The 13,994-nt window shown below is 47.6% G+C and overlaps 1 long non-coding RNA gene across 2 annotated transcripts in view; it reads right to left on the reverse strand.

The window, feature by feature from the left end:
• The window catches only part of LOC146835232 (uncharacterized), a 30,894-nt gene extending 17,408 nt beyond the window's left edge, over positions 1 to 13,486 (reverse strand). Inside the window, exons 1-5 of one of the 2 annotated variants that reach the window (XR_014960696.1) lie at positions 13,365 to 13,486; positions 12,982 to 13,057; positions 12,830 to 12,889; positions 12,660 to 12,721; positions 12,479 to 12,568 (exon numbers count right to left, since the gene is read on the reverse strand). This is a non-coding gene — a long non-coding RNA (uncharacterized LOC146835232). Of the gene's footprint in view, positions 1 to 12,124; positions 12,569 to 12,659; positions 12,722 to 12,829; positions 12,890 to 12,981; positions 13,058 to 13,364 lie in introns of those variants that run through there. The other variant, XR_014960695.1, reaches the window with a different exon arrangement.
• Positions 13,487 to 13,994: the final 508 nt, after the last annotated feature.

A 13,994-nucleotide genomic window follows, 5' to 3' on the forward strand; every position in this document is an offset into this window, starting at 1 on the left:
CATTTTGTGTTGCCCTCACTCAGGCAGCACGGCGAACAAAGTGCTTTTGCTCTTCCTACGTGTCAAATAACCTCCTGCCTCTGTTTACGAAATTGGTGTCAGGGTCTGGCCGAGACCGCTAATCCTTGTCTGGTTTGACTGATCCCTGTTTCGACTATCTGTTGGTTTGCACCATTCTTTCCTGACTTTATCTTATCTTCTGGCCTTCGCTATTCTCTACTTGTATTCTCTCGTTTCACAGTTGTCCTTCGAGGCATACAAATGTGTCCTGCCACCTGCAAGACGAATTGTAAACACTACCATTGATTAACTTGTGGGGAAGGGTGACAAACAGAGTTGAAAGAGAGACTTATTTGGGTTACTTAATATCTTGTTTTCAAATTCTTCTCATTGGTTAACCATGTATACATTGGGAGTGTTCCTTGTGAATCTGTGTGTTATAAAAGATTATGCGCCACGGAGTTAAGCAGCAGTCTCCTAAGAACATACTGAGGGTACTTCTGGGACAACTGTGATTAGCTGCAGCTCATAAACCTGGTCTTCTACGCCTAACGGAGTGTCCTGTGTCTCTGTTCGACAAAGCAGGTGAACTCGGAGATTAAGGCGTGCCCTGCGCCGCCAGGCCCATGAGGCCCTGGTTTTTCAACCCTAACAGCGATACTGGCAAAGACCGAAGATTTGGAGGCGAGGTCGCACCGCAACAACCTGTGCTTCATGAGCATTACAGAGACAACAAACACAGGCAGCATGGAACTCTAAATTGAATCTCTCCTAATCACGCTACTGGGCAGAGAAACCTTCTCGGACGTCTTTATTGTGGAGCGGGCACACAGATCGTTGGCACCTCCGCCGCCATCGGGGTGAGACAGCGCCTCCTAGTAGCCAAAATCCTCAACTACAGGGATCGTGATGTGGCGCTCCGTAAGGCTCGCGATCTAGGCACTTTGAATCATGAGGGTATGACTATCTCTATCTATCCAGATTTCACTACACAGGTCCAAGAAGCCTGGAAAAAATTCTTAGACGTAAAAAGGAAACTACGAGAAATGAACATTCCTTATGCAATGATCTACCCGGCGCGATTGAGAATTACAGATGACGGTAAAAGTAGAGTCTACAACACACCTACAGAAGTACTTAAATACTTGAAAATGAAATCAGCACAGCAGCCACGTCGGAGATCCCCTACAGGCGCACAAGATGAATCAGGGACTACATCAGATGTTGAATAATGTAGTATACACTAACTAAGATCGCCTTGGACTCTTCAAAAGTGGAACCCACCGGCGGCCTCCTATACCGATATACTGTGGACTCAGACAAGTAACAGTTATATTTGATTGGGCTGTGCAATATCCTACTCAAAGTAGTGCGTAGGATTGATATTGTCTAATGTGTCACGCCTGGACTATATATGTCACTGCCTCCTGTGGATCTCATTAGGTTTATTTCTATTTACCGACATTGAGTTGTGTAGAAACATAACACTTAAGAATTGGTAACATGACCCCCCTGTATGACTTGTTCATCGGGGATTAGGGCTGACTAGTCCCACCACCGTTGTGTACACCACAACCTTGTATTTTCGTTTTAGTAAGTAAAGTTCAAGCGGAATGAGTATATTCATCAGTTTATGGGGTTTGTCTCTGCCTAAATTGGGATGGTGACGGGGGAGGGAAGGGCAGAAAAACTAAAAAAACTGGTCAGCACAGAGACATCTGTTACTGTATATCTTATGATATGCAGATCTAGACGAGGATATCCTGTTCATGTAATTACCGTAGGCAGAAATGAATAGCAGGTTGATCACCACGAGGAAACTAACACTTATGACGTGGAATATAAGAGGCCTACACAATCCACAGAAAACACGAAAGGTCTTTGCATAGTTAGATCGTCACAAAGTAGATGTCGCCTGTCTTGAAGAGATGCACCTTACTAACACAACGGAGTACAGAGTAGGGGCTTGATGGGCCTCATACAGGTTTGCATCATCCTATTCCACTTATGCTAGAGGAGTCTTACTACTTATTAAAAAAAATGTTCCCTTTACTCTGCTCCAATCAATTCAAGATGATCATGGGAGATTTGTTATTGTACAAGGTCATTTTGGAGGAACTGTCATGACTATAGTTAATGTATATGGACCGCATGTGGATGACCCCCTTTCTTCACGGGCATATGGGCCAAACTACACACGCTTCGGCCATCTGCAATATTATGGGTCGGAGATTTTAATACGTGCATTGACCCCACTATGGACAGGTCCACCTGTAATGATCGATATGATAAACAATCCACCAAGGTACTCAAAGAAGGTATGGAAGATTACGCTATGTTAGATATATGGAGGATGCGCCACCCTTCTCGTAGAGAGGGCACTTGCATATCCACTACACATATCCACTACACATAACACCTGGTCGCGAATTGACTTCTGGTTAGCCACAGCCGATATAAACTCTTGGACGACTGCACTCACACATATGCCCAAAACTCTTTCAGATCACACGCCGGTTAGATTAGAGCTAACCATCCCCACCCACACCAATATACATGGCGCCTAAATCCTAGCGCACTACAAGACCAAGTATTTAGAGTAGAACTGCGGCAGGCTATTACTGAATACTTTACACATAACGTAGATTCAGTGGATAGTGCTAAAGTACTCTTAGAGGCTTCTGTATTGGTAAACATGCTGGTATACTCAAAGACATCCAAAGACAATTGTCCAAAATTGAAGAAGAAATCACGAACCTAGAAACTACATGTATGACCACATCAGATCCTAAGCTATTGGCTGAAATTCGAAGACAAATACATAGGTATCACCACTCACGAGTTTGCAGCTGACGAAATTAAATACCTTTCCCGCAAGTACACAGCCAGAGCCTATGGAGAAGGTGGTAGGCCGGGTGGATCACTCTCCAGTAAATTATGGCCCGCCCTCACTGCGTCCTACATAACTCAAATTATAGATAGTCAAGAACATTTGAATATGACACCCCCTCTATCACACATTGCTCTGCGGACCACTACACTCACCTGTACACTGCCAGGACGAATGCAACTACGATATTGCCCTGGCGTGGCTCTCTGATGCTCATCGGGAATACTTTAGTCACCACATAACGGAAGATGAGATGAGGGAAGCTATAAATTCACTGCCAACTAACAAGGCACCAGGCATAGATGGCTTACCTGGAGAGTTCTACAAAGAATATAAAGATATATTACTCCTTCACCTAGCAGCAATGTATGAGGAAGCTTATGAAGAGGGTGTAAGAAAGTGGGTTTCTGTTGCAGTAACCCCCCCTTTTTTGCCTAATAGCTGATGCCCTTTTCCTTGTTGTGCCCTGGGCTCCTGCCAATCAGGTACCCAGGGCCCGTGTTCCTTCCCTAAAAAACTGCCTAACAGCCAAAACCCAAATTGGCAAACCCTGGCCACATGTCAGCCCCTGGTAAATGGTACCCTAGGTACCCAGGGCCTTGTGACCAGGGAAGGCCTCTAAGGGCTGCAGCACTCATTGTGCCACCCTTAGAGGCCCTGTACCCTAATACCCACACACTGCCCTGGCAGGCTGAGTGTCTGGGTACAAGACAAAACAGAGTCGACATGGCACACATCCCTGTGTGCCATGCCCACAAACTACACTGCCCTGGCATACATCAGCCACCCCTCTAGCTGGGTGCCCTATGCCAGTGGTGTGGGCACAGAGGCAGGAGCCCTGTGCCCCTACAGTACCCAGGTCCATTCCTGGGCCCTGTAAGTGCAGTGCTGCCATTTAAGAGTACATGGTGCTGGGAGCTTGTCAAATACGAACTCCACAGCACCATAATGGCAGCACTGAAGCCTGAGAAGTTAGGTATCAAACTGCTCAGCACATTGAAGCCACACTGATGCCAGTGTGGGATTTAATGTACCAAGCACCACAGAGGGCATCTTAGAGAGGCCCCCTCAAACCTAACCTACAAATCCACGTCTGCTCTGAAGCTGCCTAGGCTGCCACACAGCAGACATGTTGCTGGACCCCTGGGTGGGAGAGCTCCTGCTCTCCTGGGCCTGCAACAATGCACATCCTGGGCGAGGTGATAAATCTCCTCCCCCAGGATGAGCAGGGGGAAGCTTCAAAGGCATGCCGCCTCTGTGAGCTTCCCCAGGCCACTGCAACCCCCCACTCTGGCGGGAAGCTTGGCCGGAAACCCCAAATAAGGACAGGGGAAGTGCCAGCCTGCCCACCTCACCCCTCAGGTGGGGGAGGCGAGGTGAAACACATCTCCGGGCTCTCGCCATCTTGAAGATGGGAAGCCCTACCCTATCAGGACTAGGCTACTGCCTCCCTCCCACAGGAGAGAGGCAGGATAGGGGTTGTATCCACCCCAGGTCAGGGACCCATTGGTCCCTGGCCTTCACCTACCTGTAACGCCCCTAAATCTAGTATTTAGGGGCACCATGAATCTTCCTTCCCCAGATTCCAGATTCCGAAATACAAAGAAGAGCAAGAAGAAAGAAGCAATTAAAAGCTGGCCAGGGAGTGTCATACAGCATGTGTAGAAATGATGAAACCCTAGGCAGCATGTGTTTCTTCCCCTAGGTTTACATCAGGAGCGTTCACAACCAATGGGTTGTAGCCATCACACAGTCCTACTTGTCAGCCCTGAAACTTTGAGAGGGTACCTATATTTTAAATTTGGATACCACGTGCACTTCACTCTAATTGTTGTTCTGGTCCTGAAGAAACGCCATTGACCTGTATGGCAATAAAGGCGTGAAACATGTCGACCTAGTAGACCCTTTACATGAGGACATACTATGCCCTTTAGGACAATATTCCTTTTTATGCTGCCTAGGGTTTCATCATTTCTACACATGCTGTATGACACTCCCTGGCCAGCTTTTAATTATCTTGCACGTTACTATGCACCTTATATAGAGCACCCACTTTCCTCGCACACCCACATGCACCATCCGGCAGTCCTTAAAAGATCTCCGACAAAGCGACCCTTCGGGGGACCCGTTGGGAATTGCAGCGCCGGCCCAACGAGGAGCACCTGCCCGATGATGAAGCATGACATCCTTCGGGGTGTGTGAGGGCAACAAGTAAAAGGACATGTTCTTCCCACTTCTCTAGTAGGTTCACGCACTATACCTGGGGTCTTACCTTTTTCTGGGTCTTTCTTCTTCTTTTTCTTTTATTTGATAGGCCTGGGTGACTATTTGCACCCGACCATAGGAACAGTGTTCTTTTGTTGTAATTGCTAGGCATGAGGAGCGTGAACACTGGACCATAATCAGCTCCTGGGTCCCCATCTTTTGTTTGGACAAGAAGAAAGAAGACCTGCCCTGCAGCTGCTAAGAAGAGGAAGACACCAACTGCTTTGGCCCCAGCCCTACCGGCCTGTCGACCCTCGAACCTGCTCCTGCTCCAACCCGGCATCTCTTGTGGCCAGCAACCTCAAAAACCCCGGAGGACCTGGCTACCCTTTGGCTCTAAGCCCCTGGTACTACCATGAGTAGAGGCTCTACTCATAACCTATTTCTCATCCCTGGTAGCAGCCCGGAACCGCGAACCCAGCCCACTCTGCACCAGCCAAGCCTGGCCAGTGCCGTAGTGAATAAAGCCCACAAGGACGACCTCACGGCGACTGTGACCCCGAGTCCGGCACCCAAGGACCTCCCTCGACACTCCTGAAGAAGCCTGCAGCCTCAGAGCAAGGTGCCCCCCCAACCGCGATCAACAGAGGGTAAGATTTCCCGATACCAAAAGGCACACCTGCACGCGGCGCCCCGCGGCCCCCTGTGCCCAATCCCGGGGTTCCTACCTATCCTCCAACTACCCAACTTACCTCTCGAAGTGGTGGTGGCACCTGAAGAATCCGCGTCCCCGAGCTTGCAGTCTTTTTCTAAACCAGAGATTTCTCATTGAAATCAATTGAGCGCCGGAAGGCTCAAAAGTACCCTGCACCTAGCCGCCCGAGTGGCCCTGGCAGTGCAACCTCTACACTGATCTACTTCCCCACTTGCTCTGAGTAAGTGACCAGGAGCCCAGCTCCCACAGCCTTGTGGCCTGCTAGTCAGCAGCCACCAACCCAGGCCCCCTATCCCTCGCAGGATAACATTGGGCCTACCTCTCTCTGCACCCGGCCGCCCTGGTGCTGCTGGGGGTAAACTAACTGTACCTATCTGACCCTGGGGGACCCCTGAGTCTATGCCCAGAACCTCAACTATGCCAGTCGAGTACTTACCTGAAAACCGCTAACTCTATTTTCCTCATAGGGTAACATTGACTGGCTTTTTCCTGAAATTTCTTCTAAGTGTGGACTTTTCAAATCTTAATATTCACCAAAAATCAGCCGAGTAACAAAAACGCAAATACTCACCTGCTCTTAGGTGAGCTCCCAGTGCTGGATCTTGGTGCCCAGCACTGACTCTAAAAAATACTTACAACTGTACTTACCAGTAACCCAATTTTCTTCCGTAGGAAATCATTGACTGTTTTTCTGTGAAATTTCTTCTAAGTGTCAATTTCTGCAATCTTTAAATATTCTTTAAAAATCGTATAATATCTGCAAACGTAATTACTTACCTGTTTTGGATAAAGGTCCCCGTACTGAGTCTAGGCACCCAGTACTGGATTAGAAAAGTAACGAGAACCTACTTTACCTAGCTAAATATTGTTTAAAAATCATCACAGTAATTAAGTTGACTTTTATCACTTGATTCCAAGTACTGACCCACGGCTGAATCTACGATCCAGTCCTGGAATTCCAAAAGTAATCCTAAAAGTAATCTGTGACAAATAATATGAAAATTCCATTGAGCTCAATGCATTGTTGTGTTTAAAATAGTCTTGCCTATTGCAACCACTTGTAACTGTTTACAAAAGTCAATTGCATATTGCAAAAGTATTTATATCAAGCATCTCATTCTGAGAAAGTATATTTTAATTCCAATTGTTGGTTCTAAAAATAAAAAAAGCATATATTTTTTATATATAAACTATTGGCCTAGAGTTCAGTTATTGAGTGTGTGAGACCATTTGCTGACTGAGTGTGTACAACAAATGCTTTACACTGTCCTCTGATACTGCCTTAATGCTCGACCAAGCTACCACTTTAGAGAGTAAGGTTATATCTAACTTTAGCCTCTGTCAGCCTCTGGGGGACTGTGGACTCTGTACACCCTGTACCTATTGGGGAACAGTATATACAGAGCCACTTTCTCACATTAGAGGGCATATTACCACCCTCGCTACGCGAGGCACTCCTAATCACACTCCTCAAACCTGACAAAGATCCGGCTAGATGCGACTCCTACCGCCCACTATCATTAATCAACACAGATGCTAAAATACTGGCAAAAATCATTGCCATTTGACTCCAGCCACTGATGCAAAACCTAGTCTTTCCAGATCAAGCTGGATTTATTCCAACACGCTCAACCATACAAAATATACAGGCTATATTTGCCATGTTCCATCACTTACACCCGGAACTGCCGGCCTCTGCGACTCTACTTGATACCGCTAAGGCATTTGATTCTGTGGAATGGCCTTTTATGTTTCAGGTTTTGAGACAAATGGATTCCCAGAACCATTTCTGAAATCGATAGCCCTACTGTATACACAACCCAGCGCTCGAATACGTATAAATAGTAGTATGTCTGATCCTATTAATATATTTTGCGGCACACATCAGGGCTGCCCATTATCCCCACTTTTATTCACACTGGCGCTAGAGCCCCTCGTGTGTAAGATTCATCAAAAACCTGCCGATACAGCCCTGCAATTTCACTTACGACCCATAACAATATCACTGTATGCAGATGACATGGTCCTATATACAAGACTCCCGGTCATAAATTTAAACAAACTCATCCGAGAATATATTGGATTGAATACTTTTCCGGCCTCAGTATAAACTGGACAATTCAGTGGTGATCCAGCTTACCTCGTGACAACCAAACCAACAATTGACTATCCGTTCCAATGGCAAACAGAACCAATTAAATACTTAGGGGTCTGGATACACTGAGATCCAGACTTGGTTTTGAGAGAGAATTATGGGAAAGCAATAACTAGACTAGAAGAACAGGTTGACAGATGGATCCACCTCCCCCTATCATTCGCCAATAGAATAGCCATACAAAAAATGGTGGTGCTACCACGGTTTCTTTATTTATTCATGAATATACCTATATGGATTCCACAAGTGCTCTTTGCTAGACTCCGTACAGCTCTAGTTAGATTGACATGGGCTAGAAAGCACGCATGAGTAGGCTGGAAGGAACTTACTAGACCATACATGCAAGGAGGTTTCGGGGCCCCAGACCTCCAACTCTGCTATTACTGTGCACAGGCACAATGTGCCCAATACTGGCTACACCCACATGGACATATACCACATATATCTGTAGAACATGAAAATATGCTTCCCACGCCACTAATTGCACTTATCTCATCTCCCCAACAAAATACTCCGTCTACGGGGATATACCCAGCGACTTGCACTTCTAAAGCATGGCATACATTAGAAAAACGAGCGCACAAACTCCCAACGTATACACGCTCGTGTTGACTCACCATCCACAACTCACGGTGACGCAAGAAACCAAAATGCTACATTTACTAAATGAGATGGGGTTTCATAAAATGGGGGATGCTTCCCCACATGGGACTTTTTTTGATTATCAACTTTATTGCATTTTTATAACAAAGATAAAAATTAATCGGCAGCAAATCAAACACATTATTGGGACAAAAGACACTCAAATTAAGACGACCATGACTCATAAGGCACCTTTGAAATGGGCATGACACATACTTAACGAAATATGCGTAGCCAACACACACAGACCCCTCAGGCGGGTCTTAAGTGGAACCACTTGCCCCATATTTTACCAAAAAGTTCGGGGCATCCCCGGGCTTCGAAAAGGGGCTACTCTTGGATTCCACACCAGTCTACTCCTCGCCTCCACCTCCTCACAGTGGGCGGTTTAGCCTGCGACCAGAGTGCCGCTATGTCCCGCTTCGCCACCGCTGCCACTGTACCTAGGAAGCGCTTGTCTGCCCGGGATCCATCAAGGCCATCAAACACCCCCAAGACCAGGTGCAGCGGGTCGTGGGGGACCTCCCAACCCAGGGCCCGCGTAAGCTCAAGTTCCGCCCCCCCAGAATGGCTCGAGACTGGGACACTGCCACACCATGTGGTAAAAATCTGCTGGGGTGTGGCTGCAGTGCGCGCTGGCTGGAGAGGACCGCATATGAGCGCTTTACAGGTGTGCTGGAGTAAGGTATGCCGCATGAAGATAATAGAGTTGAACAAGGCGCAGTTTGGAGGAGGTTGTCAGGGTCTTGGGGGCCATAAGAGCGTCTCTCCAGTCCGCCTCTTCCAGGGGGCCCAACCACCCCTCCCAGCGGGCCCGGAGCCGGTCTAGGGACGCGGGACCATTATTTACCAGGGAACGGTAAATCCGAGACACCCCACCGCTGCCAAGGTTCCCCATCATTACCTGGGCTTTCAAGGGATTAAATTCCGGAAATGCAGTTGGAGATGGAATGTGTGAGTGGAGGGCGTGTCTGAGCTGTAAATACTTGTAAAATTGTCAAGGAAGGAGGGAATGGCATTGTTGGAGGTCAGCAAAGGATCTGATATGATCACCCACCCAGACATCTCCCAATAGCGAGATTCCGACAAGATCCCAGTGACGGAAGTTTGACGGAAGTCCTGGAGAGACGATACCTCCCTCAACCATGCTCCGCTCCACAGGGGCGTCCGTCTGGGGAGTGTCTGATCCCACTTTACGTGGCGTAGTGCGGTGTGCCAGGCCATTAGTACCGTCCTAGTGACGGGGGAAGAGAGACTGTGACACTGGGCTTCCATACAGATAAGCTTGAACCTGCGTAAGGTCCATTGACCTGAGTTCCACCCGATACGCCAGGTCGGACCAGCCACCTGCGAACCAGTCGTGGATCACAATGAGCCTCGTGGCCAAGTAGTAGAGGTGCAGATTAGTGACCCCCATGCCCCCGTCATAGGGAGGGATGCGGCAGTGTGCCAGGGATAATCGCGGCCTCCCGCCACCCCATAAAAACCGAGTGAAGACGCCATCCATCTCCCGGAACCAACTGCTCGGGAGGTGGGCGTTAATATTCTGTAGGATGTACAGGAAGCGGAGGAGGACCATAATTTTGAAAAGGGCACTCCTGCCCAGGGGGTTGAGGGGGAGGGACTGCCACTTCCTGAGGTCGGCTTTGGCCCTGGCGACCAAGGGCCTGATGTTCAGGGCCCATTCAAGCTCTGGGAGGAGGGCAACCCACACCCCCAAGTACTTGAACGATTGCCTGCGTAATGGGAAATTCATTTACCAGTCAAAGCATGCCCGGGATGGATGAAGGGAGACCAGCGTGGATTTCGCCGGGTTGAGCCTGAGGCCGGAGACCCGTTCAAAGGCTGAGAGGGCGTCCAAACAGCGCGGGCCAGAGTTCTCTGTGTCCGCCAAGAACAGGAGGATGTCATCGGCATGCAGGGCTATCTTGTCAGTGTGGCTCGGATCCCAGGCCCAGCCTCGGATGAAGGAGTCTTGACAGATGAGAGAGGCCAGAGGCTCCATCGCCAAAGCGAATAGAAGCGGCGAGAGCGGGCAACCCTGTCGGGTGCCCCTCCGGATGGGGAATGTCTCAGATAACACGCCATTAATAAGGACCCGTGCCCTGGGTCTAGAGTAGAGGACCCGGATAAAGCGCCGGAAAGGGAGGCCGAAACCCATCCTCTCCAACACCCCATCAAGGTAACTCCAGTCCACCATATCGAAAGTTTTCGAAATCTATAAAAAGCAACGCCAGGTACGGGGGAGCTGATGGCGATGTGCAAGGGCGAGGTGTAGGCGGCGTATGCAATGCCGGGTACCCCGGGCAGGCATAAAACCGCATTGATCCGGATGGACCAGGTCCTGCAGGTGGGGACGGAGCCGTTGGGCTATCACAGTGGCGAAGATTTTGACTTCTGTATTAATGAGGGAAATAGGGCAGTAATCCGCACAGTCAAGGGAGGGCGGCTATGTCTTTGGGATGACTTCAATGGTGGCCACATCCGTCTCTGGTGGGAACGACTCCTCATCTACCACGTGTTCGAATAGAGCTGTTAAGTGTGGGACCAATATGTCGCGATAGGCCGCATAGTATTCTTGGGGGTATCCGTCGGGCCCAGGCGTCTTGCCGGAGTGCAGCAGTGAGATAGCCCCATGGATCTCTTCCGGGGTGAAGGGGAGGTCCAAAGCTTCCGAGGCCGTCCGGGAAAGGCATGGCAGGTGAGTATCAGTCCGAGCCAACCAATCCACCAAGGAGCTCCGAGGAGGGCAGGCCGCATAGAGGGCCGCATAATATCCGGCGAAGGTTCGGGCGATGGCTAGGGATGTGACGTGATGGGCTCCAGTCTCAGCCCGAATCTCGGGAATAATGCGGTTGGCTTTGGGATAGGACACTAAATTGTGAAGTAGTTTGCCGTGTTTGTCACCCCAGCCATACACACGCGCCACCGAGGAGCGCCACAGCATCTTAGCAGACTCTAGCAAGATCTGACAGATCTCTTCGCGGAGCAGCGCAAGTTGAAGAGTGGAGTTGTCGCTGTCGCTGGCAGCCTGGACCTCCTCCAACTGCGCCGCCTGGGCCTCCAGCTGCTCGAGTCGTGCGGTCTGTTCCTTACGCCTTGCGTGAACCAGGCCTCTAGCCACCCCACGTAGGACAGCCTTGCCGGCCTTCCACAATGTTCCCGGCGAGGAGACAGAGCCCGTATTGGATGAGAAATAAAGCCTCAGCTCCCGCCCGAGGGCCGTGACAAATTCGGCATCCTGCAGGAACCAGGCATTCATCCGCCATGACGTACGGGTGTCTGCAAAGGAGGTACCAAGGCGGAGGGAGACGAAGGAGTGATCAGAGATACCCCCGGGCAAAACAGTGACCCCGGAGAGCAGCTGACAATCCGTGGCAAGAAACCAATAAAGGGTTTGGCTACTAAGCAGCAAGGCCAAGCCAACTATAATCACAAAACAATGAAAATGCCAATACTGCTAGTACATCAAAATTCTTTCAAACGTGCATTGAAGAAAAACTATGACACAGCAACTGCCTATTCCGTTGGATTTAATCCCAATATTTTTTCATTAATACATAAAAAACATTTGAACACCGCAAAACATCTTCAATTTTTAGTAAAACATATCTCTCAACACACCCTTTTAATCCTTACAAATAACGACAGCACATATTTATTAACATTCAAACCACAATTAAACAAACTCTCATTTCCCCATATATCCTGACTGATTCAAAACTTCATTCATTCTATCAATAAACACACCTGTCATACCAACATATAACAATACCTCACAAATTTACAACAAAAATGCCAAGCAACAACTTTTTGCAATAAACTGCAAGGCCATCAACACAAAAGATTTCTCTAAATCAAAAATATATACAATTTTGGTCTTGGATTGGCCTTAACAACAACGGTCTATGCGTTTCGAATCCCTCCAAGTTTTTGGGAATTCTCATCAGGACCAGAATAGCTGGAAAACAAGAAGGAGAAATATCCTTGTCTTAGTAATTGACCTTAAGGACCCCTATCTCTGCAGCCCTCATCTGTTCAAAAACCCTTACCTTTTCAGATGCTCAATGATCAGCCGACCAAAGAACGTTTCAGTTTCTCCAAACTGTCGCACCTAAAAAACAATCATTCTGTCACAGTCTCATTCATTCAGTTGTTAAGTCTGTGTACAAACCACACTTATATAGACAAAATATAAAAGTTATAAGTATTTAGCTCTTACTTGTAGCAGATCGATAGTGGCAGAAAGCCAGTTGCAGATGGATATGATGATTTAACATATCTGTTTGGAAGACATATATATACCTCGTATTTAGAAGGGCCAAAACTTTGATGTAGTTCACAATATTCTATTTGTTCAAAAATGACCAGTACCTTATTTAATGTCCGTTTCTCCGCTGAAAAAACGAGTGTGCTGGCACCCGCGGTGAAGGGGCGTGGCAGCTTAGTACTAAGAAGAAAAAGGGCTACGTTACAAATGTAGCGATTAAACGTTGCTCCTAATATTATTATTAAACACAACTAAATCTGGCCGTTCGCCGAGCGTGTTTATCCATAATTTAAGCTACTTTATATTCTGCCTGTCGTCCGCTTGAAAATAATTGCGAAAATGCCAGTGGCGTTCGGCGACTTTCTGGAGAAGAACAGACGATACAATTCAATTAGCGCTTGTTGTTTAAAAGACGTGGCAGTTATACAAGCTGCTTGCACCGAACTCTTTCACGCAGTTGAAGAATTAAAACTATCGCTGCTCTTACCTCAAATTACAGTATCAAGTTTGCAAACGGGTTGAAATGTTTGGCAGTTCGCCGTAGAATCGAATCACTAGCGTTGTGAGGGCGGGAACTATTTTGAACACGAGCGTGATTACATCACCGTCCCAGGAATTCTGATAATAGTAGTTAGGATTGGCCCCATACAAAGGTTCTTCGAATGCTTTGCATGATTTGTTAATCCTAACGTTTCATGCAGCAACTGCCTGGCTCTGGACTGTTATAATATGTATATATAAATGAATATCGACTGTGCAGTTAACTCCTCGCAGTAATAAACTCTGCACTGTTTACAAGTCATAAAACATGTGGGCGACTCAATATTACTTACAGTTTGCACATTTCTGAAAGTTCATTTAGCCCATTGATAGCTATATTGAATCTGATAATTAGCATTGCTTCGCGTTTTGTTAATTTCACATCCAGATTTCCACCTCTAAAATCCTGTTCGACCTTTGAGATAACAGTCCATTTTAAATCTTTTTCTGTATTTGTGTTTGTCTGCCAGTGATTCACTAATGGGGCCGTTTGCACATTCTTTCGAATTCTAGGTTTGTGCTGTGAGATTCTGTGACGTACTTCCTGATTGATCTTCCCTATGTATAATTTCATACA

Source organism: Triturus cristatus, chromosome 4_2, assembly GCF_964204655.1.
Source record: "Triturus cristatus chromosome 4_2, aTriCri1.1, whole genome shotgun sequence".
Taxonomy (NCBI): Eukaryota; Metazoa; Chordata; class Amphibia; order Caudata; family Salamandridae; genus Triturus; species Triturus cristatus.